We start from the raw sequence: 26335 nt of genomic DNA, 5'->3' as shown, positions 1-26335 counted from the left end.
AACTAGATCTATGTTTTATACACAATGAAAGGCATTAAAAAACAATAGCCAAGCCTGTGGGAGGAAAAGTGAAGCTACAGAAAAACATGTATAAGGCAATTCACACTTTGGGGTAATCAGCCTCATTCTCTAAATGACTATGATGAAACAATATGTTTAAGAAACAAGAGAAAAAGTTGGAGAATTTAGGGAAAATTCAAATGGAAATTCTGTATCTGAAATGAACTGTGGGTAGACAGAATTCTAGAGGGCTCCATGACATTTTCCATCTCTCATTATTCCTGCAATGACGTTAGGTTATGTGGCAAAGGGATGTAATTAAGTTACTAATTAGCTGATGTTACAATAAGAAGATTATCCAGGTGGGACTAGTCTAACCACATGGACAGTTTAAAAACAATTTTCTTTGTCAGTAGTAGAAGAGGAAGACAGACATTCAAATCGTGACATTCAGAATTTAACTTACTGTTCCTGGCTCTGAACTTGGAAGGAGCCACATGTCAAAGAATGTGGGCAACTTAGGAGCTGAAAGCTCCCATCTGCTGGCCAGAAAGGAAACCGAGACCTCTATCTTCCAACTGCAAGCAGCTGAACTCAAAACCTGAATGAATTTGGAATCAGATTCTTCTCCAGAGCCTGCAGATGAGAGCGCAGTACTGCCAACACCTTGATTTTGACCCAGGGAGACCCTAAACAGAGAATCCAATCAAAACCACCTGGAGTTTCAGCCTACAGAACTGAGAGCTCATACATGCAGGTCGAGTCAAGGATCTAAGTGTGTACATGAATAGGATGTAAATAAATTTACAATGGTATGAATCTAATGATGATTAAATATTAGCTTGATAGAACTCTAAAAATAACAAAGTCTAGATGATAAGCCAGAAGATAGATACAATGAAAATTCAGACAAAATCACACAAGAAAGAAAATGACAGAAACACAGACATGAGCTGAACATGTGGGAAACATAGCTGCAATCCCAAATGAAGAGGAAGCAGAGAAAGAAACAATTGGCGAAGATTGAGTGCTCAAGACTTTTCCAAAACTTATGAGATGAATTATATAGCCAGAAAAATATCTTTAAAGTGAAATATTTTAAAATTTCAAACTATTTCGCATAAAGAAAATTTGATGATTCATCCAGGGAGAGAGAGTTTGCATAGGTATACTAACTTCCAACAAATATATTTTAAGACATAATCATACAGGATAAAATGAGATGCTTGATAACAATTAACAATAACAATAACAAAGTTTCAATACACAAGATGAACTTGTTCTAAAGTTATATATAATTAAACACATATCATCAAAGTATTGAAAGTGAAAATTGCCGGAGTAAAAGTACAGACAAAAACCACGTGATGGTTTATTTTAGCAAATCTGTCCCAGTCATGCAACAAAAAAGCAGATGAAAAATTAGTAAGCAGAAATTTGAGCATTGTTAATTAACAAATGTAACCTAACTGACTATATCTAAAAATCACATCACAAGAAATACATAGTATCTATCACTGAACCATTTGTTAAAATTGATCGGATGTTAAGCTCATAAAACAGCAAATGCCAGAGGAAATAAACTATGTAAACTGTGATCAGTTTACTTAAACAAGACATCAATAACAAATAGCTATTTTATTTAAAATTCCCAGTTTTAGAAATTAAGTAATATTCATTCATCAAATAAGAAATAAAAGTAAAAATTATAATTTGAATTACAAGAAAATATTTCATACCAATTTTGTGTTGCTATTACAATATATATAAAGTTATTTTTGAATGTATATATTAGAAAAGAACAAAGCTGAAAATCAATTATCTTATTATTTCAAGTAGTCAGAATATACACCACAACTTAAAAGAAGGAAATAAATAATAAATTAGAGTAAACATTAATGAAATAGAGACCATTTTCCAATAGAGTGAATAATAAAGACTTTGAAAACACTAATAGTGTTATTAAACAGTTGGCATGGCTGATCCAGATAGAGGGAAAACATCACCAGCAATCTTCATCAGCAATGAAAAAGGGTCTGATAAATTCTGTAAATATTCTGAAAGTAATTCGAATATTCATCATTACAACATTAAGTTTGAAAACCTGAGAATCAGTTGTTTTCTTAGAAATTTGCATCTTGCCCAAACTGCAATTTTGGTAAAACTTAAAATTAATACTGTGTCTTTTAACTGGGGGACAGAAATAGGTAAACAAGTCACAAATCTTAATTGTCTCTGTTAGCAGAATCACAGAACAAGTTGAATGTGTATCCTCCCACGTCTTCTACGTAGAGCTGACAATATTGATTAGGGAGGGGAGGGAAGTCCATCTGGCTGGACTCAGAAAATTCTGAAAATCTTGAACCTCTGAATTGCACTGAACTTAACTGGTGGCTCAGATAGTTAAAAAATTGCCCGCAATTCAGAAGACTCAGTTTCTATCCCTGGATTGGGAAAATCCCCTGGAGGAGGGAATGGCAACCTACTCCAGTATTCTTGCAGGGAGAACTCCATGGACAGAAGAGTTTACCTCTTTTTGGGGGTAAAGACCATATGTTAAAAAAAAAAAAAAGACCATATGTTGTTGTTGTTGCTTGGTCATTAAGTCATGTACAACTCTATGATTCCATAGATGATAGTCCCCTAGGCTCCTCTGTCCATGGGATTTCCCAGGCAAGAATACTGGAGTGGGTTACCATTTCCTTCTCCAGAGGATCATCCCAACCCACAGACTGAACCCAGGTCTCCTGCATTGGCAGGTGGATTCTTTATCACTGAGCCACCAGGGAAATCCTGAAGATCTTATCGTTGTCCTTGTTCAGTTGTTCACTCGTGTCTGACTATTTGCACCCCCATGGGCTGCAGGATGCCAGCCTACCCTGTCCTACACCATCTCCCAGAGTTTGTTCAAACTCATGTCCATTGAGTTGGTGATGCCATCTAACCATCTTGTTCTCTGTCATCCTTTTCTCCTCTTACCTTCAATCTTTTCCAGTATTAGGATCATTTCCAGTGAGCTGGCTCTTTGCATCAGGTGGCCAGAGTATTTGAGCTTCAGCTTCAGCATCAGTCTTTCCAATGCATATTCAATATTGACTTCTTTTAGGATTGATTGGTTTGATTTTCTTGCAGTCCAAGGGACTCTCAAGAGTCTTCCCCAACATCATAGTTCAAAAGCATCAATTATTTGGTGCTCAGTCATCTTTATGGTCCAACTCACACATCCAAATGTGACTACTGGAATAAACCAAAGCTTTGACTATATGGATATTTGTCAGCAAAGTAATGTCTCTGCTTTTTGTGTTGTTTAGGTTTGTCATAGCTTTTCTTCCAAGGAGCAAGCAGCTTTTAATTTCATGGACACAGTCACCATCTGCAGTGATTTTGGAGCCCAAGGAAAGTCTGTCACTGTTTTCGTTTTTCCCCTTCACTTTGTCATGAAGTGATGGGACTGGATGCCATGATAGCCGTTTTTTGAATGTTGAGTTTTAAGCCAACTTTTTCACTCTTCTCTTTGACCTTCATTAAGAGGCTCTATATGAATCAATTTCTTGCAAAAGCAAGCCCATCCTCCTCAAGGTTCATAATCAGTCTCTTTTTTTGACTTCAGCTCGATAACCATAATCAGAGATATTGCCGGGGAGGCACATACAAAATAATTACAAAATCTTAACAATTTAAGCTGGATATATAAGAGCAATGTATGGAAAGTGTTTGAAGGCTGTAAAATCCAAAATGATGGAATATAAAGTAGGATCACACTACATTTGATGATAAAAATGTCCTTACTTGAGTTTCTAGACTTTGTGTCCTCTAGCTAAAGAAAGAGAAACAGTGGTAGGAAAAGGAATTCACAAATACCCACTACAGGCTAATTCACAGTTCTAGAAATCAGAACAAGTCCATATTTTTAAGTATATATTTTTAGATATTAACCAATCCCTCCCTATTTTTTCTACTTCCTTTACTATTTTAACAACAATGAATAATGTTGGTGGTATTTAATTTTATAACCAGGCTTCTCTGGTGGCTGAGTGGTAAAGAGTCCATCTACCAGTGCAGGGATGTGGGTTTGATCCTGGGACAGGAAGATCCCCTGGAGGAGAGTATGGCAACCCATTACAGTGTTCTTGCCTGGGAAATCCCATGGACAGAGGATCCTGGCGGGCTGTAGTCCATGGGGTTGCAAAGAGTCAGACATGACTGAATTAGCAATTTTCTAATAAAATAAGAACAGCTCATTAAGTGTTATAAATGCATATATAAAATATTCATGAATTTGTATATATATATAATATATAATACTGTATATTGTATTACAAACACTGTATAGCATTTGTTAAACAAATACTAATTCATTAACAAATTAAAAGGTGTATCCCAATAAAGCACAGGATTATTTCACCGAATACTCTCTGAATGGACATTTACTGAATTTCCTACCTCTTATGTATTTCAACTTGCGCTGCATATTTTATAAGAGTTTAGCCTCCTGAGACAAAGAATAGCAAGCATTCCACTCTCACATGATGTTGTCTTGACATACAATATTTAAGTTATAACTAAATTATACTACTGATGAGGATCCCTTAGGGATAATTTCAACTTTTGCTTTATCTTACTATTTCCTTCTTTATTGACAGAGTTTGAAGGCTGGGACACAACTGATTGAAAAAACCATTTTCGGTAACTTTTACTTAGATGCTTTGTTAAAACCTATTTTAAGTCGTGTTTATGTTGCAAATCTGAACCAGAAGACTCCACCAGACTGGAACTTCCTGACGCAATAAGCATCAGGTAGCTCTCTGCCTTGTTTTCAGCACATCAGTACTCCATATGCTGTAAGAATGTCCCTGAAATCTGGCAGCAATTTTGAAAGGCTCTTGACATGCTGTTTGGTGTCGTTCTCCAGTAGGAAGTGCCTGGGGTTGTGGCTGAAAGAAGGGGGAGACTGTGGCAATGAAGAAACACAAAAGCCTAGCAAAAATGACTGGAATATGTAAAAGGTTTCTAGAAAGTAACAGATGCAGATACTTTATGGCAGGGAGTGGGATGGAGAGAGAAAGAGAAGAGACCTCATAGAACACGAGAATCCCCAAATAGCTGTTGATTGGATGCTCTTTAAATTCAACTGAAAAACAAAATGCCACATTTCAGATTGGCATATTAAAATGTGAGGTTCATTCTCTTAGAAACCTTTTGAAAATTCAAGTGGAAAACAGTGTACAAAATGTGCCGGCCAAACTGATGACTTGTATATCATCTGTGACTTGAAATAGGTGGAGTGACTTGAAATGCCATTCTTCTCCATCACCTGCCATGTTGGCTTATTTGCAAGGACCTCAGGTTTCTGTCCCATTTAGCCATCCTCAACAGCACACGTGCCACACCCTAGTGTATTTGAATAGTAGTTACTAGTGTGTCTGTTGAGTCACTAGCCAAGCCATTGGCTCTTTTGTCACCACTAAACACAGAGGGGAAGTTGTTCTTTCAAATCAAGGTTAGGTGACTGCAAAGGGCCATTGGTTGAGCAATGGGATGTTTGCTAAGGGATTGTGATTACTGGTACTGGAGGTGGGGAAGGATCCAGTTAACTTACTATTCATAAGCCCTAAAAATCATGGACCCTGGTTCTCTCCCAAAATGTTCTTTAATGGTCATCAGCACTGGTGTAATGTTAATATCTACTATTTACCAATATTTTGAAATGCTGGTCTTCTGTTATGAAATCTTGTTCAAGTTTTTGCATATCAAATTCTTTTAATTATAGGATATTCTGTAAATGTCAACATTTCTACATTGTATACTCATCAATATTTGCATAATTTATGCCAGGCCATTGCCTAGATATTTATTGGTGCTTACACTTGCTTATATTATTTTATTTTGATCATCAGTCTTGAATCTAGGCCTCTTTGTTTCATGTTATATAGTCCCCAGGATGTCATACAGATAATATAGCACAATATAGCACAATATTATTTTGTTGTGGTTGTTGATTTGCTCAGTTGTGTCTGATTTTTTTGCAACCCCATGCACTCTAGCTCACCAGGCTCCTCTGTCCCTGGGATTTCCTAGGTAAGAATAATAGAGTCGGTTGCCATTTCCTTCTCCAGGGGATCTTCCAGATCAAGGGATTGAACCCGTGTCTCCTGCACTGACTGCAGATTCTTCACCATCTGAGCCACCTCGGAAGCCCAGTCAATATTATTATTATTTGTTTGTATGGATTTGACCATCTTTGGGGAGGTGCAAACTTGATGCAAACCTTGATACTGGGAAAGATTGAGGGCAGGAGGGAGAGGAGGTGGCAGAGGATGAGACGGTTGGATGGCATAACTGACTCAATGGACATGAGCTGAGTAAACTCAGGGAGATTGTGAAGGACAGGGAAGTGGAAGTCTGGCATGCTGCAGTCCATGTGGTTGCAAAGAGTTGGACACAACCTAGCAACTGGACAACAGCAGAGAAAGTAAAAATTTGATTTTAAACATAGTGTACAAACAAAGCATAATGTATACAGTCTTCAAAAATGGCATTTTTTTTTTCTGGTAACTCCTAGAATTAACTGTGAAATGAATATGTGTTTAAAATGCTGACTGATATTGAGAAAATTGTGTTCTAAAAAAAAAAGAAAATCATATTCTAAATTGTCTTAGTGAGAAATTTGACTCAGTGATATGAGTTAACATAAAACACCATATTCAAAAAGTATTATGATGTTGTAGCTGAGAGTTGAGGTTCCAGTTGAAAGTCAAAGCGACTGATATTTTATTAAAATGACTATATATCACATGTCAGAGAAAACAGAAGAATGCAAAATGTTCTGTACAAGAAACCACTACAATATTGTAAAGCAATTAGCCTCCAATTAAAATAAATAAATTTTTTAAAAAAGAATATGAAATTGAAGAGATTCCACTAATACTAGAATGAACAAGGAATACAAATTCAATGTAACTAAATAAATTTTTAAATATCTAAAATAATAAAATTATATTTAAATTTAGAAAATGCAAATCTGAACAAGGGAATAAAATATGTATAAGCTGAAATTTTGATGGGACTTTGAGAAGAGTGTTTAATATTAGATAACAATTATCATGATTTACTTATGCAATAAATTGCCTCCAGGTTTGTACTCCAAATTAGTTTTTTGGGGTTTTTTTTTGGCCATACCATACCACATGTGGGATCTCAGTTCCCCAATGAAGGACTGAATCTACACTCCCTACATTGGAAATGTGGAGTTTTAGCCACTGGACTTCCAAGAAAGTCCCCCCAGGTTAGTTTAGAAGGTAAAAGGATATATAATATATTTAATTTTTTTTTTATGCTTCCCTATGGAATGGACATCAATATTTCAATGGGTGACTCAATAGTCAGTCCGAAGAAACCAAGAAAATGAATTACTTAGAACAAAGAAGGATGTTTAAAATATCGACATGAGAGAAAGAAAACAATGATTTAAAACAGAGAAATGAACTGGTTAAAATTTACCAAAGCAATGAATAATAAAACAAAGAAAAGGAGAAAATATGTTTAACATGAAGCTAGTGATAATGAAATGAATTCCTCAAAAATTACATTATTTAGAGGAACATTATCTGATTTTTTTTTTTAAATTGAAAATGTGAGAAATAACTGGTTAATAGAGAATATAGCTTAGTAATTAATCAAGGCTAAAGTCTAGATACCTCTGAGGTATGAAATTGATTTCAGACAATGTAGGTATCTATATTTTGTTTTGTTTGTTTGTTTATTTTTATTTTTTTAAGAATATCTACTCTCTTAAAATCTACTACAAAATAATATATTGTCTCAGGAGCTGTAATCCCAAACTGAAAGTCGCTCAGTCAGGTCTGATTCTTTGTGACTCCATGAGTTATACAGTCCGTGGAATTCTCCAGCCCAGAATACTGGAGTGGGTAGCCAGTTTCCTTCTCCAGGGGATCTTCCCAACCCAGGGATCGAACCCAGCTCTTCCACATTGCAGGCGGATTCTTTACCAGCTGAGCTACCTGGAAAGCTGAGGATTACCATTAAAGGGTCTTTTTCACATTCCCTGGGCTTAGTGTTGTATGTATTTGTATCTCTGCATCTTCCACAATGAAGAGCACCTTGTTGTTGTTTAGTCGTGTCTGACTTTTTTGCGACCCCAGGGACTGTAGCCCAACAGGTTCCTCTGTCCATAGGATTTTCCAGGCAAGAATACTCGAGTGGGTTGCCATTTCCTTCTCCAGGGGTTCTTCTAGACCCGGAGATCGAACCATCATCACTTGCATCCCCTGTGTATTCTTTACCACTAACACCACCTAGGAAGCCCTAGTAGGTCTTAATCACAGTTTGTGGGGTGAATGAATATATTTATAAATGTAGACATGGATGACTATTTTGGAGCTTCATTCTGGTAAAGAAGTATTAAAAACAACCATTTAAAACAGTTTAAGGCACTGGGCCTTGTGCTGTAGAAGATACAAAGGAATGTCTTCTGCCAACAAAAAGCTTAAAATCTAGTCAAGAAGAGAACAGAGCTAAAAGAATGACAAAATAAGCTAAAGTCTTGTTAATAAAGTCAATGAACACAAGGCAAGGACAATGAGAGAAGAGGTGTGGCATTTCACGGAGCAGATAAAACTTTAAATTACCCCGCTGGTTTGATAGGATATTTATTTTAGTTATCTTGATATCTACAGAAGAATCATATAAAATAAAAAGTGGAGGCCACAAAAAAATAAAGGAAGAAGCATTAATTTAGTTTTCAATTTAGAAATTCTCACTTGAAGAGAAGTGTCTAGGTCAAACAGGTGAATGCTGATAAATCAACCTGTTCAAGGATATTCAGCTATTTGTTATCAGGGTGTAGAAAGCTGAGGTGAAAGCCCTTCAGGCTCATCTATAGTGAAATGACACTCAGGAAATGAAAACACACTCAGAGCAGCCCAGAAAGAAACTGAGGTCCAGAGCTTATTCATCGTCCAAGGTTCTGCCATGCCCCTACAGAGGCAGCTCCTGTCATCCCAAATCCAGTCTACTTCATTCCTTTTAATGAATCTCACATTTCCTTAAAGAATTAAGGTCAATTTCCCCAAAACGTGTGTCTGAAACCATTAGTCCTACTCTTCAACCAATACGTATGAGAAATGTGTTGCCAAAAGTATAGATTACTGGCACTTTCATTATTAATTTGATATAGACCTATATGTCTCTTCACCTGAGGCTTTTATGTTGGAAATTAAAGCATTTCAGCGTCAAGATATCGTAAAACATGGCTTCCCCAAAATAATAAAGTATATGTGATTAATTTTATATCAGGAACATAAGGAGTGTACAAAAAGATATAGGTTGTTTTATTTCATCCACTTCTTAACTGTTTCAGGATGAACACATTTGTAAAGCCTTTGCTATAGAGAGTGAAAAATACTGAACATTCAATATTTGACTTCAGATATCTAGTGTGAAATTAGATGATATATAATGTCAAGATAAAATTGTACTTATTTTTTACCCAGATACCATAATACTTACTTTGAAAATAGAAAAGGTTAAAAGTACTGCCACATGTGGCCAGCATACCTATGAGACTTCTTAAATGTCTTATATTTGTACGAATGTTGTGCTAATATTTGATAAATGTTGCAACACACTGTAATAATTGTAAAGTAAGCATTAGCTTCATGTTCCTTTATTTCCAAGATAAATTTGAACAGGTATTTTTCTCATTTTATAGTAATGGACAAATACTGTTCCAAAGAAACATCTCAACATCATGTTTTGTTAGGAATTAAGTCGTTTCTGATGACCAATCCCTTACCACTACCAAAAAGAAGGGAAAAGGGGGAGAAAAATAAAGAAGTAGAAAAACAACTGTGTGCATGTCAACAAGTTGCCTGACAATCAAGATTAATAAACAAAACCAGAAGCCTGCAGGAGAACATTCCCCGCTCTTCCAATTCATAGATGAATAGAATCAATGCTTGAGAAAATTTCCCTGGAGGGTACAGGGTGGAATTTGGAAACTGTAAAAGGAGCACTGAAAATGAGAAGAGCAGATGGAAGCTATTAAATCAGAATAACATTGCCTCTCACAAAGACTCAAATCAAATGTCATGAACTTCTATTATTGACAACACAGGCAGGCAGCACAGTTATCTTTGGACTTTAAAAATATATTATATGCAGTATTACACTATAAATAGTCATAAATTCTGCCTCAGCAAAGTGCCATGCACCTGGGAGGTACACAGTAAAGATTTATTTTGATGATGATGATGTTGTCTTAATTTTAATAGAGTCCCGTGTTTTAATAGAGTCATTTCTAGAGTCTAGAAATGTTAAAGAATAAAGATTACCAGAGGACTTGGCATACTTTTGATGTAAAAATGTGAAAATCCTCAAATAAAAAACATATTAAATATTTTCAGTATAAAAAGTATTTAATTCTTTAGAATTTATACCATTTTAGAGAAAGAAGATTTGGATGCCTTTGAGATAATTTTCTTGTTTTTAATACAATCATCAGTGATTCCTATTTCTTTATCAGAAATGATCAAAGGCTCTTGGCACATGCTTCCCACCTGGACTCCCTCCTTGACCTCTATATCCTGGATGAAGCGTTTTAACGCCTTAGGAAGGCATGAAACTACCGAGAGATTTGCAAATGAGTTTCTTCAAATAGGGCACACGAGTCTGTAGGTCATGTTGATGGACTTGTCCAGTCTCCTTCTGCTTCCATGTGGTCCCTTGATCTCCCAGTAGAGCAGCTGCTAGTGCAAATGTGAGCACAGATGAAGGTCTAGCAACCCCTTGCCTGCCTCCCCCACCTGCTTCACTTCCTCCAGCAGACACTTTAAGTGACTGCGCTTGATTTTCAAACTTATTTGAACTAAATTCCATCTTAGATATTTTCTAAGAAGTCCCATATAATGATCAGTTATCTGTATCATCTTTATTTTTGCATTGCTTCCTAGACCAGCAACTCAGGCAACATGGACATGATCCAACAGAGCTAGTCAATTAAAGGACAAAGAAGAAGGAGGAGGAAGGGAAGGAGAAGATGAGGAGAGAGAGAAAAACGTTATAATCCTTGCTCAGTGTTATGTGGTAGCCTGGATGTGAGGGGAGCTAGGGGGAGAATGGATACATGTACATATCTAAGTACATCCCATCATGGTCCACCTGAAATTATCACAGCATTGTTAATGGGCTATACCCCGATACAGAATAAAAAGGTCAAAAGAAAAGAATGTTGTTCCTTATTGACAGCAAGTAATAAATAAAATATTAAGATTGATTTTTGTTCTTTTTTGTTTGTTTTTTCAAAGTTCTAATGATTCTACAAAGATCTTGGGAGAACCTACACACTTATCTAAAGGAAGTACTTAATAGGGTATCTTTTAACCCTAGAATCACAAAAAGGTTTACCTTAGGGGAATCACCTGATTTTTCATGATCTTCCTGATAAATTTTCTTCTCCCTGTATAAGACTGGGCTGTGTTTCATAGCTAACATACAGCCTATTATGTTGCTCTAGGCTTGATGGGGTTTTCTAGGATCTCAAAAGCATGAATAATTCCTTGGTTCAGGAAGTATTAAAATCATGGAATTAAAATGATAGTTCTGCTTAAAATGTAGAAAACAAATGCAAATGGATCAGGTATGAAGCTATGTGACTAAAACTGTAGATTTTCTCCCTCTCTTTTTTTATGCAAGATCATTGTTACCCAAGACTTCTGTAAATATGGAACGACCCCTAAGTTCTCGCAGCCCAGTGCCTTGTGGTACCTTGTGGGGACCAGTGTAAGCCAAGCTCCACTGAAAACCGGATATGAATTTGAGCAAACTAACACCATTTGTTTATCTCCTAGTGTCATCATTGTAAACTTTTTCTTCTATAGCTGAAGGGAATCAATTATTCTATAAGAGAGTTCAACTTGCAGTAATCAATATATTAATTTATTTAGAAGTATCCTTACCTACAGAATACAGACTTCATCAAAATTTATTCCAGATAAGATTGCATTTATTATTTTAAGCTTATTTTATTTGTTTGATTATATTAACTTGGCTTGATACAACAAACACAATGAAACACAAACACTTGGAAATATTACTTGTTTGCATGGCTTCTAAATGCTTTACTCTCATTGTTTTAATAAGAATAATAACATTTAGAATTGATTAGTCAGAGGAAATACAGAAAACAGTATTTGTGAAGAGATAAAAGAAAGACTCTAAAATTTGGACTTGACTCACTGTTTAGCTCAGTGCCTTTACTGATTCATGAATTTAATCAACGTGTTTTCAGTTCAGCCATGTGCCAAGAATTGACAGCGTTGTCATGATGGTAAGAGTGAAACCCTAGGGAGATCGTTACTGTGTTGTGGCAGAGCCATGTGCTAGTGGAGCCGGGGCACAGAGAAGCTAGCCCTGCTCAGGTCTTAAGACCTGGGTTCATGGCTGATTCATGTCAATGTATGACAAAAACCACTACAATTAAAAAAAAAAAAAAGACCTGGGTGTGGCTGCGGGTGGGATCAGGAAAGTCTTCAATTAACCTGGGTCTGGATGAACAAGCAGGGATCAAACAAAACAAGCTGCCAGGGATAAAGGGTCAGCCATTGCAAGCAGAAAAACAAAAGCCTGCCATTTAGCTTGCTGTTACAGCTTAGAGAAGTTATTTCTCTGAGCCTGTTTCTTAAACATACAATGACTATAATAATGGCACTTAGCTCCTAAGATTTCTGGGAGGATTAAATGAGTTAATATATGTTAAGTGCTTGAAAGAGCATCTCAGGCATTGTAAGAGATGTGTAAGTATTCACTAATGCTATCATGTACAGGAGCCTTGGATGTCAGTGAAGAATAGTACACTTCAGTAGACAGGAATGAGGCCGGAAGAGTTAGTTGGAAACGGATCCTGGGAGAACATAAGAGGAACGCCAAGTTACAGAGTTTAGACATTTGAACCTTAGAGATGAGCTAGGCTGTAGTGATCAAGGTGTTGTTAGAACTGGAGGCAAGCAGTAAAGCAGAAAGAAGGGTTCTAGAGTAGGGTCCTCAGTGGTATGGAGGCACCCATAACATCAAATGATAAGGGACATGGAGATGGTGGGATAAATCATAGAGACTTTGCTCTTAATTTTAAACATAAGCTAAATATAAGTTCCCATGTCTCAGATCAAATTGCCATATCACTTTCTTTATTAGCTATTAATACTAAATATTATGTGTTTACTTTTTTTCTACATTATAAATTATTCTTATGGGTTTTGCTTGGAAGAATTTGACACATATGCATATATAGGTGTCATATATGCAATGTATGAAATGTAAGAATGAAGTAAACACTACTGAAAATCTCAACTGAATCTTATTATTACTATTGATGAACTCATAGCCTTCCCCAGCTAAATCCCACAATCCTGTTTGCCCTCAAAAGGTAAACATCCTAAATTTAATAATAACTGCTTCTATTTATGGATTTATCATACCTGATGATATCCCTAAGTAATGCATTATATTCTTTCTGAACTTAAGATACGACATTCAATTTTTACTTTTTGTAATAAGGTATATTTTGTAACTTCTTAACTTTTTTCAACATCTAAGATTCATCTTTGCTGTGGGGGTGAGAGAGTGGCTCTAGTTTACTCATTTTCACTGCTATATTGCATTTCATTATGTAATTATGTTTTAGAAAAAGCAGAGGAACCAGAGATCAAATTGCCAACGTCTGCTGGATCATCGATAAAGCAAGAGAGTTCAAGGAAAACATCTATTTCTGCTCTATTGACTATGCCAAAACCTTGAGCTGTGTGGATCACAATAAACTGTAGAAAATTCTGAAAGAGATGGGAATACCAGACCACCTGACCTGCTTCTTGAGAAACCTATATGCAGGTCAGGAAGCAACAGTTAGAACTGGACATGGAACAACAGACTGGTTGTAAATAGGAAAAGGAGTACATCAAGGCTGTATATTGTCACCCTGCTTATTTAACCTACATGCAGAGTACATCATGAGAAATGCTGGGCTGGAGGAAGCACAAGTTGGAATCAAGATTGCCGGGAGAAGTATCAATGACCTCAGATATGCAGATGACACCACCCTTATGGCAGAAAGTGAAGAACTAAAGAGCCTCTTGATGAAAGTGAAAGAGGTGAGTGAAAAAGTTGGCTTAAAGCTCAACATTCAGAAAACTAAGATCATGGCATCTGGTCCCATCACTCCATGGCAAATAGATGGGGAACAGTGCAAACAGTGTCAGACTTAATTTTTTTGGGCTCCAAAATCACTGCAGATGGTGATTGCAGCCATGAAATTAAAAGATGCGTACTCCTTGGAAGGAAAGGACCAACCTAGACAGCATATTAAAAAGCAGAGACATTACTTTGTCAACAAAGGTCCGTTTAGTCAAGGCTATGGTTTTTCCAGTGGTCATGTATGGATGTGAGAGTTGTACTATAAAGAAGGCTGAGCACTGAAGAATTGATGCTTTTGAACTGTGGTGCTGGAGAAGACTCTTGAGAGTCCCTTGGACTGCAAGGAGATCCAACCAGTCCATCCTAAAGGACATCAGTCCTGGGTGTTCATTGGAAGGACTGATGCTGAAGCTGAAACTCCAATACTTTGGCCACCTCATACGAAGAGCTGACTCATTGGAAAAGACCCTGATGCTGGGAAAGGTTGAGGGCAAGAGAAGAAGGGGATGACAGAGGATGAGGTGGTTGGATGGCATCACCAACTTGATGGACATGGGTTTGGGTAGACTCTGGGAATTGGTGATGGACAGGGAGGCCTGGCATGCTGCAGTTCATGGGGTTGCAAAGAGTCAGACACGACTGAGTGACTGAACTCAATTGAACTGATGTACCCAGTGAATGAGTGAGTTATTTTTGGTCTCACCAACAATGCTGTTATACACGTTTTCTTTCATGTTAAGTGATGAAGGTGTGGGAGTCAGCTTGATAATACCAATTTGTTCCCACAGAGGTTATGTTAGTTTTCCCTCCCACTGGCAGCAGAGTTCCTGTTTTTTCTACACCTTAGGCTCAGATGGTAAAGATCTGACTGTAATGCAGAAGAGGGTGTTCGACCCCTGGTCGGGAAGATCTCGAGAAGGGAATGGCAACCCACTTCAGTATTCTTGCCAGGAGAATTCCGTGGACAGAGGAGCCTGGCAGACTACAGTCTATATGGTCACAAAGAGCTGAACATGTCCAAGTGACTAACACTTTGCCAATATTTGGCTTTGTTAGACTCTTTATTTTTTTTTCCTTGACGATCTGGTGGATGTAAATGGTATCTCATTATGATATAATGTACCTGATTATTAAGGAGATCAAATATCTTTACATATGTTTATTGATTCTTCATGCTTCTGTGAAATGCCTATTGTTTCATTTGCTCACTTTTCTATAGATTTTCACATGGATTAATATATTCTGAGAGTTGTTTATATATTACAAGTATTGATTATTTATACATATGGCTAGCATCCACTCTCAATTTTCTCACTTTTCTTTTCATTTCCTTTAGTCTTTTAATGAATAAAATTTCTTGATCTTAATGTAATCATCAATCTTTCAAGTTAGTATTTCTAGTATTTCTTGTGCCTTATGAGTGAACTTTCTCACACTGCATACCTAAAGATATTTCATACTTTCTTCTAGAAGTTGTAATGTTTTCCCCTTTAAAATAATTTTAAGTCATATTTAACTGATATATATCTTCATTATTTTGTAGACCTAAGATGTGCTAGAAGATTCCCAGGAGGCTCAGTGGTAAATAATCTGTCTGCCAAAGCAAGAGACACAGAGACACAAGTTCAATCCCTGGGTAAATCCCGTGGGCAGAGGAGCCTGGTGGGCTACAGTTTGTGAGGTTGCAAAAAGTTAGATGTCACTGAGTATGCTCACAAGTACATACATGCTATATATGTAATGGGAATTTGGAACACCAAAATAAACTTTAATAAAACAAAATGAAATGATACAAAGGACAGTATGTCTCACTTAAAGAAAGAAGACTACCGAGGAAAATAAGTTAATACTAATCATATCTTGAGCTTATATGGTACTTTATCTTAATATATTTTTATATGGACCAATTTTTAAAAGCCTTTATTGAATTTGTTAAAATATTGTTTATTTTATGTTTTAGTTTTTGGCCATGAGGCATGTGGAATCTTAGCTCCAGGACCAGGGATTGAACCCACACCCCCTATATTGCAAGGCGAAGTCTTAACACTGGACCACCAGGGAAGTCCTTATGGTACTTTATTAATTAAATGGTTCTTCACTTAACCAGAGATCCACCATATGCCATTTCTAAATGCACATCACATGGTGCTAATCTCATTTATAACCCTCAATATTTTCTACTATCCCTCAATATTTTCTACTATTGTCCGAAACAGAATTTAAACTCCTACTCACCAGCACAATGCCTGATAATGCAGCCCTTATACCTCTCCAGATATTGCTGTGCCCATGAGCCCTCTTGCCGATTTTCCAGACATACTGAATTGCCGGGAATTCAGTGTACCATGTCCTCTCTTATACTTTCTTCTACTATGAACGTGATAGCTCAGTTAGGAAGTTGCTGCAATTTTAGACAATGATATTATACAATGACTTCCTAATTTAGTAGGCAAGACGTTATGATGAGAAGATTGTCTGACAATTATGATGAAAACAGATTCTATAGAACTTATAGTAGACATATTCGAATGAACGAGACAGAGACTGGATAAAAGCTGGTTTCATCATTTTCATAGAGCAGACTTCTGATAAACTATGAAATATTTGTTGAATGAATGAATAAAAAGTCAGGAATAATAAAAACAGCTCTTTGATTTTGGCAATTCAGTTCTTTGGCTATCAATATTGTTGAGTTTGCTTATTCTTACGGGTATTTCTTTTTTCACTGTTATTCCTTGTTAGCACTTCCTGGTAGCTCAGATGGCAAAGAATCTGCCTGCAATGCAGGAAACACAGGTTCGATCCCTAGGTCAGGAAGATCCCCTGGAGAAAGGCAGGGCAACCCACTCCAGTATTCTTGCTGGAGAATCCTATGGACAGAGGAGCCTGGTGCACTACAGTCCATGGGATCAAAAAGAGTTGGACACGACAGTGACTAACATGCACACATACATAATCATCTTCAAAAATTCCGTGTTTATAACAAAAAAAAACACAGAATTTTAAACATAATTTTCAGTAAGTTCATTCTATACTTATAATGTATATGACCAAAATGAATAATTTTTTAAAGAAAGTTCTTGATTGTAGTCTTTATCATTCAAACTATTTATTGGATCTTAATATGCAATTAAAATATATTTAAAACTACATTTTACTTAGTCATAGGCAACAAATGGTTTTAATGAAAGAAGAATATAAAGGTATAAGTACAATTTTAGCTCATGATTTCAGTAAAGAGTCTAATTGTTGCAAACATTATCCAGTACTAACACTTGAGTGAAATTCTTTAGGTGAATCATGTACTTGGAAACTTGAACTAGTAACATGTATTCTTATTCCAAATTCCTATAAAATTATTTTGTACAGAAAATCTTCCAATTTCCTTCATGCAATTTTTCTGTGCATGGGAAACTCCCTCTCAAATTATCTGTGCAGAAAGTTATTCTAGTCTCACCACATTTGCAATGACATTTGCACCCCATGCTTCTTGTAACCAATGGGAGCCCCTGACCTTCTTGCATTAGTAACTGACTGAGCTCGACTGGTAACTCATTCTTGAGGCTACAGACTTTTTTCTGATCAATACCAGCCCCAGGATCTGTGAGGTCAAATTCCCAATTTTTCTTGCTAAAGAGCTGTGTGTGCATGCTAAGTCGCTTCTTGCTAAGTCTGATTCTTTGCAACCCCATGGACTGTAGCCCATCAGGCTCCTCTGTCCATGGGGTTTTGAAGTGGGTTGCCATGCCCTCCCCCAGGGATCTTCCCTGCCCAGGGATCAAACCTGAGTCTCTTCGATCTTTTGCACTGGCAGGTGGAGTCTTTAAAGCTAGGGCAACCTGGGAAGCCCATTAAAGAACTGCTTCTAGGCTGGAGTGGGTTGCCATGCCCTCCTCCAGGGGATCTTTCTGAACCAGGGATCGAACCCATGGGTCTCCTACATCTTCTGCATCACAGGTGGATTCTTTACTGCTGAACCACTTGGGAAGCCCCATATATAATGGTGTGTATAATGTTAATCTCAATCTCCCAATTTATCCCTCCCTTCTTCTGCATAACCTCATAACCATGCTTGTTTTCTACATCTGTGACTGTATTTCTGTTTTGTAAATAAGTTCATTTGTATCTTTATTTTTCAGATTCCACAGATAAGCAATATGATAGGATATTTGTCTTTCTCTCCCTGACTTACTTCACTCAGTATGACAATTCTAGGTTCATCTATGTTGCTGCAAATGGCGTTATTTAGTTTACTCACTTTTCAATTGGGGTAATACACGCTTAGAGAAAGTTTGCAGCTTGTCTGAGTTCATGTCCCCCATGAGTGGTGGAGCTGGAATTTCAATTTCAACAGCTCAATTCCAAAGTTGAGATCAGTGCTAACATGCTGCACTGGCTCCAGGTTAAAGACAGAATCTTTGTTCTTAGGTAGTTGATAGTCTTGACTAAAAAGACAAAGTTGTCAGTTGGGTCTGACCTGTGATGTGGGAGGTGGTGGAGAGATTTGAGTGTATAGAGTCCGGGTAGACAGAAAGGGTACTTAGGTTGAGACTGGGAAAGTGGTAAGAAGTAACTCAACCAGGAAAACACACATTTGAGGATAGCACTGAAGGAGGGAACAAAGAGAGAAAATACGGGTTATTCCCAAGGTATTTTCTTCAACTATGTGGAACGTACATATTTTTCCCCCATAGATTGAGGGTGCCAAGAATGAAGGTTATAAACTGAGGGGGAAAAGTTTTTCTGGAACAAAAATAGGACATATTTTTTCTTTCTTCCAAAATAACATCTATTCATTTCCTTTTTTTTTCCTTTTTAAAAATCTAATGTTCTGACACTTTCTAAACTATTAATGTCTGGTCTAGAAATGCAATGCATGCCATCATTTCCCCCCCACTGCAGGCTGGAAGCAAAGGGTAATGTTTATAGAAAGTGATAAAATCCTGCAAATGAGGATTCAGCTTCAAATTACCATCTTGCCCTTAACTCTCATGCTGCTCTGTTAGTCTAAAGCAGGTAAACGCTGGCTGCAGATGCAAGCTCAAAGTCATCACTTCAAACCACACTGTTAGTGCGCGGATTTCATTTGCAAAAAGTTGTCGTGTCCCTTCATGCTCGGAAACCTAGAACATGCTCTGCATTCCCTCTGTGGCAGTTGCCTTTACAGTTTAACAGCACGCCGTACACCGAGGAGGTGCGTCCTGCGCACACGCTTACACATATGAATAAATAATGTTAAAGCTAATAAGATCTCAGAGAGAAAATGATGATTGTCTTTAATCACTAACCTTAAGCAGAGGCGAACCATATTATCAAACACCTTCATTTCTCATAAAACCATCTATCACACACAATATAGACCTGATGAAAAAGAAGGTGGAAGTAATCAGGACAGAATGCCAATTACCTCATTACTTGTCATAGCACATTGTAACTGGAAATTGCTTCTTTCAGGTTCTGTTTGCTCAGGCAATTACAATAAACTCTCTGCTTGACATGTTGTTTGCACAGATGTAGTGCATTAATAAACATGAGGGCTAATCTGAATTATTGAACCAGCCACAATAATTCCAACAAAGGATTTATAATAAGTCCAAGAAAGCTGAGGTATCACTGGAATTCCCTGTAAGCAACACTGACATACTTTATCACATGTAAAATCCTCAAATTTAATGTACGGTACTGAAATAAGTCCCATAGGTATTTTGTATTTTCTGGGGCTCTAAGTCCTAAACAACTGCCATTATGAAGGCGCCTCCAGACTGCCAAGGTAAGTGGCAACAACCCAGACTTAGAGGGAATTACTTTTTGTTATGTAGTGTGCACATCTTAAGCCCCTTTAACCTAATTTTTCTAAAATCTGATTTGGTTTAAAAGAAAAATGTGCTCCAGTAGCAGTAAAACATGAAATGTCTCAGAGCATAATGGAAAATGTATGATGGTCCAAGGGATGGGGTGAGGGACAGTGGGCCATCTCTTCTGCTCCTGGTGCTAGAAGAGAATCTTGCAAAGGGAGGGAAGCCTCCTTGAGAACAAGTTATCAATTGTGGCCAAAATGCTGAATCATCTTTTAGCACAGAGCTCAAGTAAAGATGGCTTCAGCTAAAGTGAGTTTTGTTTTTTAATGAAAGTGAAAGTTGCTCAGTCATGAACGACTCTTTGCAACCCATGGTCAACACAGCCCTTGGAATTCTCCAGGCCAGAATACTGGAGTGATGAGCTGTTCTCTTCTCCGGGGATCAAACCCAGGTCTCCCTCATTGCAGGCAGATTCTTTACCAGCTGAGCCACGAGAGAAGCACCACCCCTCCTCCCCCTTTTTTTTCATACAAGTTTCTTACTCAGTGAAATCTTGTTAAGTTCAAAAATATATTCACTGGGGGAAAAAATGCGCCTCATAAGTTTCTACTGTACAGAAGCTGGATTCTAAAAATAACTTTGCTTTTAGCCAGGTGAGTAATGAATAGAATGAGAATTAGAAATGTCTTCAGAAGAGAATCTGGTGCATTGAGCATAATGATTTCACTTGGTTAGTAATGCTCTCTGCTGTGACTGAGAGGAGGTTCCTAGACTTTGCAGGTTAGGGCAGGACAGAGCTGGAAAGCTTCCTCCAGATCTTCTTCTTGGAGTTGTAGAAGGTTCAAGATCCTGTCTGCAAATAACCGCAGCAATTCTCGATTCCTAAGCAAAGTCATATTCATAAAGGAGAGTTTAATCGTGTTTCTTCATCTCCCCCTACATTAAGCAAGACATGCAACTTTCTTGTTTCTCAATTTCCTCTTGTGTTCAGTCTCTTTAGGAAATGGCAACCCACTCCAGTATTCTTGTCTGGGAAATCCCGTGGACAGAGGAGTCTACTGGGCTACAGTCCTTTGGGTCACAGAGTCATACATGACTTGCAGACTATGCAATGCAGTCAGTTTCTTTGGGATACCATGTCACTGATTGCATTCTAATATTGACATAGAAGGCTGAGTGTAAACCTAAATTATAGTACCAGCAAATAGTCACTCAATTTCAGTGTATATATTTAAAAACAGGAAACAAGGCTGCCATCCCAAACTCATTTTTCTAGTGAAGAACAGACTATTTAGAGTGTTATTCCAACTCTAAACACTGCTCAGATATAAGATTTAATAGCCAATACTATTTGAGATTATCAATTAATCTCAGAAAATTATTTGGGAATAGTTTTTGTATCTTTTCCTTGAAATTTACCTTTTTTTTTGAAAACTTGAAATTTTTTGAAATTTCTCAAACCTGGAAATTATAAAGTAAAAGAAGTGTGTGGTTCTTTTCCTTAAAGTTGGCTTTTTAAGCTTTGTTCAATAGTTAAATGTAAATTAAACTTTTGCATGTAGGGCTTCTTTTAATTCAAGCCCAAAGATTCATACAAAAAGTAAGAAACTCACTTTATTTTCCTCAGTGCCAAGTTCACTTCTCTCTCTCTCCGCACACTCACCCTCTCCGCAACTTGACTCACTACCCCACCCCCATTCTCAGGAAATGCTGCTTGGCTGGGACAAAAAGTACCCTTTACATGGCTTAAAAAGAAAATGTGAATCAAGATATCTCAAAGACTAATGGGATATATTAAAGCAATTCAATTATTTTAATCACTTTCATATATCATGAAATTATGTAGAACAATTTCATTCAAGTGTTATGATCACTGTTGAGACTACAATTGTGAATTGTTACACCAGCAAATATTGAGGAACATGAGTGCTGGTGAAGTTCTATTGCAGAGTATGCAAGTGAGGACCAGAATGACACCAGGAGGGAAATTTCCATCATAATCAACTTATTCATTCTGTAATAACCTCCTTAGGAATCAAGCTTCAGGATTATAATGTTCTATGATTAGTTTCAGTCCAAAGTTAATGTTGTTCTTTGACTTAGTGTTTGCTTTACTCAAGTTATAACACTCTCACATAGAGCGAGAATACTTTTAATTATAAAATAATTATAGAAATAAATTGAATAAAATAAATGAACAATAGTTTAAAGGAAGATGAATTAGACCATTTACATACTACACAGAATAAGTCTTATTTCAAAGACAAGATACATATGAAGGTTAAAAGTAAGGAAGGTCATAGTCTATAAAACAAAAATTACTTTTTAGTTAATTTTAACCATATAATTCCCAGTTCCATAAAGAAGAATTTTCTGTGTTACTTTTAACTTATTGAAAGGAATGGGTATATAGTTACATAGACTTATATATACATACATGGTGGGGATGGTGCAGGTCCTCTGATTATTTATCAGTGATTATATTTTGCTCAAGTTAATATTCAAAAGCAAAAGTATAAACTATGTAATTTTTAAATGTAATAATATCAACAGCACAACTTAAATTAGAGAAAATCAAAGCTCAGAAAAGCCTGTTTTTACTCCACTGTTAACTAATGCAACATATAATTTAAGCATATATATAATTAGAGTGTGTTGATAAGGTTATAAATAACAAAATTCCATACAATATGTACAATTTTGAAGATGAGAGTATATATCTGATATCAGAAACAGTATTTATCCATATCTGTATTAAAATTATATAATAATATTAATCTATATGTAAATATTTTAATTTTTGTGCTGTATAAACACATAAGCCTAAATTAATAGTAATAAATATATAGCTGAGTAATTTGTAAAAGTAGGCTATGACTGAAACCCATGAGAAGTTACACACAAGTAGCAAAATAAAAAACACAGCACTTTCTCATTCATGCTAGTTTAATTTTAATCTCAATGGTAATAATGGGATATGTGAGGATTCATTCATTTCCTACAAAATAAATCAAATATTGATTTGGTCTGGATCGTTTACTTTGTACTTAATCATTATGAAAACCTTAGGACTTCTGTATGTGAATTTTCAGAGACACCAATGTTAGCAAATTCATATTATCATACACATGAATGCATACAATATAATGGTTATGTATATTTTATTAAAATATTTTGTATACTCACATATTAATACATGTGCTCTTATAACATGTTAGTCAACTAAGTAATATTTCTTCCTGCCCTTTAAGTTCTAGTTTAAGATAATTAAAAAAAAAAAACATAAATTTTATAACAGGTGTTTTGAGCTGAAAGAATATTTTGGAAATCAAATTTTATTATCTTAAGTCAACTATCTATTAAAACAGTCAAAATTGAACCCTTAGTCAAAAAAAGTAAAGTGATCAAAACTGGTGAAATATTACAAAACTAGAGGGTGTGCAGTGAGCTGTTACCAGGAGTTAATCATACATAAGACTTTTAGTGCATGTTGTGGATTATACCCAGGACAGCACCACAGCCTTCGTGTTATTTTTATTTCCACTAATTTTTAATATTTTTTCTTTCTATAAACTAATGAACTATCCAAATGAAATGTAAAATTGACATTTTGTTAGCCTAATTCCTTCCTCAACCCTTTCCACTCTGGATTCAATTAACCCCAACATATAAACTTACAAAACTTACAAAATCACAATGGAGCATTGTATTAAAAAGGCATGGAAGAGGAAATATAAATTATGTTCCTAAAATTGAAAGAATCTATTAGTTAAATTCCAAAGTCATTGATGTTTGAGGAAATTACATACTTTAGAGAGTTACAAACTCTTTGCTTAAATTCTTTTCATAATACTGTTTTGAAAAGGTACTTTATATCACTATCTGATATCATTGGAAGCTATGAGAGAAATAAAAACCACAGAGAGTAATTTATCAAAGGTTTTTTGTTTTTGTTTTTCTAAGATACTATTTTAAGTGTATTTTTCTTCCCAGGAAAAAGGGAACTTCAGATTTCTAAATTAACAATCGTTAGAAAAGCTGCTAAGGAGGGTATCAGGAAAGTCCTTGGGTTTCTGATTCCTCATTGAGAAATCAAAAATTATGTTACAAACTTTCCTCCCTAGTTGCCTGTGCACAGTCAAGCACCAGAAAAGTCTCCAATCTTATGAAATTCACTAACAACATGTATTTATGATAAATTTGTGAATATCCCATCAATTCTTCGCAAACAATTATTAATATTATTTACTTTTATATTCTGCAGTCTAAAAGATTGTTGATGCACCATAATACAGCAAAATAAGTTTAAAACATGACCTCAACAAGTCATCAGGCTTTATACCTCAACATGAATCTACATCTTTTCTAGGAGAGATTAGCAAACAAAATTTGAAGGCAATGTTTTTGTTTTTTTCTGAGCCTATCAACAAGCTAATGCTGAATGTGGTACTTGAATTCTTCTCCCCCAAAAGTGGATGAAGTTAGTCATATGGGTACCACTTTTCTTCGGGATGCTGTAGGCGCTGCTACTTGTAACTATTTCTCTCTTCCATATCAGTTTTCACAGGCTATATCCTCTCAGGAAAGCAAAGTAACTAGCTACAAAATAGCATCTCAGAGCTTCTATTTTCCTAAGATTAAAAAAAAAATCATTTTTCCTAATATGGCAAGACTCCAAGCAGTCTTCCAAATATGTCTCATAGACTCTGTTTCTATTTTTGTTGTTGCTGTTCATCTAAAAGAATAGATGTGTGGTGCCCCTATAAAGGTGAAGAATTTTGAATGTGAGAATTTCTTCATTTAAGAACTCCTTTGTGAGAAGGTAGAAAACACCAAGAGCACAGGAGAAATCAATGAGGTTTTGCATTTCCTGGAGACGGTAAAAGATGACTACAGCAGGATGTGTGTTGATAGACACCTGCTGAGAAAACGGAGGCTGGAGCTCAGTGAGGGACAGTGTGAGGGGCTGTCAAGATCTCATAGGGAGCAGCGCTCAAGTATTGACTGGGAGCTTTTAGAAAGTGTTTTAGAGACAGTTGCTCTGACTCTACTTCAGCAAGAACACTCAATACTAGAGAATTTGGAAGGCTGAAACCAGAGAACTTGCTGTGTGGAGAAAAGTAAAAAGATTCAACAGTTCATTAGACCCTCTTTCAAGGATTCGATTCTGGGAAAGGCAATTACCCGGTGTCATAAAAGTCAGCCATCCACCCTATGAAGACTGAGCAACTTTCACCAAAAAAAAGAGAAAATCAACCTCTGTGAAGTTGAGTTGTCTGGGGAGGGCATTCTAAAGTAAAATGTTGAAAATACCCATTTATGAGTGTTATTTCCATCATAACAAAAACAACAAAATTTGAAGCAAAGAAGAATCAAGGAATATTTACACAATTGGCCGCTCTTCTGATTTCATACCAAACTTAGTTAGGCTGTGCTTATATTTTTCCATGAACAAATTACATAAGTGTTTCATCTTCAAAAACAAATGTACTAGGAACTGTTCAAAAAATAAATTCTGAAACTAGGAAATTCAGTAAGTTGTGATTTTCTTTGAGGAGACACCCCGTACCTCTGACAATTCTGTCAGTGTAGTCTATATTTAATTGCAAACCCGTGGCTTTTTCTTTTGTTTCATAAATGGAGTGGCATCATTTTTTTTTTCTTTTTGCCCATTTATAGTTTAGCCTCTAAAATCAACAAAAAGCATAATGTTATTTGCTTGACTCAGGATGGATATTAAAACTTTTCTCACCAAGAAAACTCAAAACTTTGCCAGCAAAGAAACAGATACTCAAAAATACTTCAAGGAAGCAAGCTTACCTTTTACGGGTTCTGTTCATCTTAATATTTCACGTGCTAAAGTGGAAGTGTCTTGTGTCGCTTCCCCCCCTCGTAGAACTTGCATGAACTGATACAGATTCAAAGAAAGCAAATAGGAGCTTTAGCAATGAAAATGTGGAAAATCCAAAGAATTAAAGTGCCCTTATTTCAATTTGAGGAGAGTACAGTCTATTTCTTAGAATATGTGACTCGGGGCATATTTCTTTGTCATTGTTTTGAGGTTCACTTAACCAGAAAGAGGAAACAAGACAACAAAAGTGGAAGGGAGTTCAGTGAAGCATGGCTGGCTTGACAATAGCTTTCTTGCAGGTTAGCCAAATTTAACTGGCAAAAGCTCGCCCAAACTCTTTTGTCTGCTCCATTTGCACCATAATGTCGGTCTCTCTTTGTGCCTATTTCACAGCTCAAGTTGGGCTCTTTATCCCAGAAGATGGAAAAAGTCGTTTTTTGGTTCTATCCATAAAAGTTACTTTATACAGTACTGCACGATC

General features: G+C 36.4%; 1 long non-coding RNA gene across 1 annotated transcript in view; it reads right to left on the bottom strand.

Moving 5' to 3' along the window:
* LOC139037067 (uncharacterized) overlaps positions 1-26057 on the bottom strand; it is a 173734-nt gene extending 147677 nt beyond the window's left edge. Inside the window, exon 1 of the long non-coding RNA XR_011489859.1 lies at positions 25824-26057. This is a non-coding gene — a long non-coding RNA (uncharacterized lncRNA). The remainder of the gene's footprint in view (positions 1-25823) is intronic.
* Between the last annotated feature and the right edge of the window lie 278 nt (positions 26058-26335).

This window comes from Odocoileus virginianus, chromosome 2 (genome assembly GCF_023699985.2).
Source record: "Odocoileus virginianus isolate 20LAN1187 ecotype Illinois chromosome 2, Ovbor_1.2, whole genome shotgun sequence".
Lineage (NCBI taxonomy): Eukaryota > Metazoa > Chordata > Mammalia > Artiodactyla > Cervidae > Odocoileus > Odocoileus virginianus.
The sequence above is the reverse complement of the archived record's forward strand: the minus strand, read 5'-3'. Positions and strand labels throughout refer to the sequence as shown.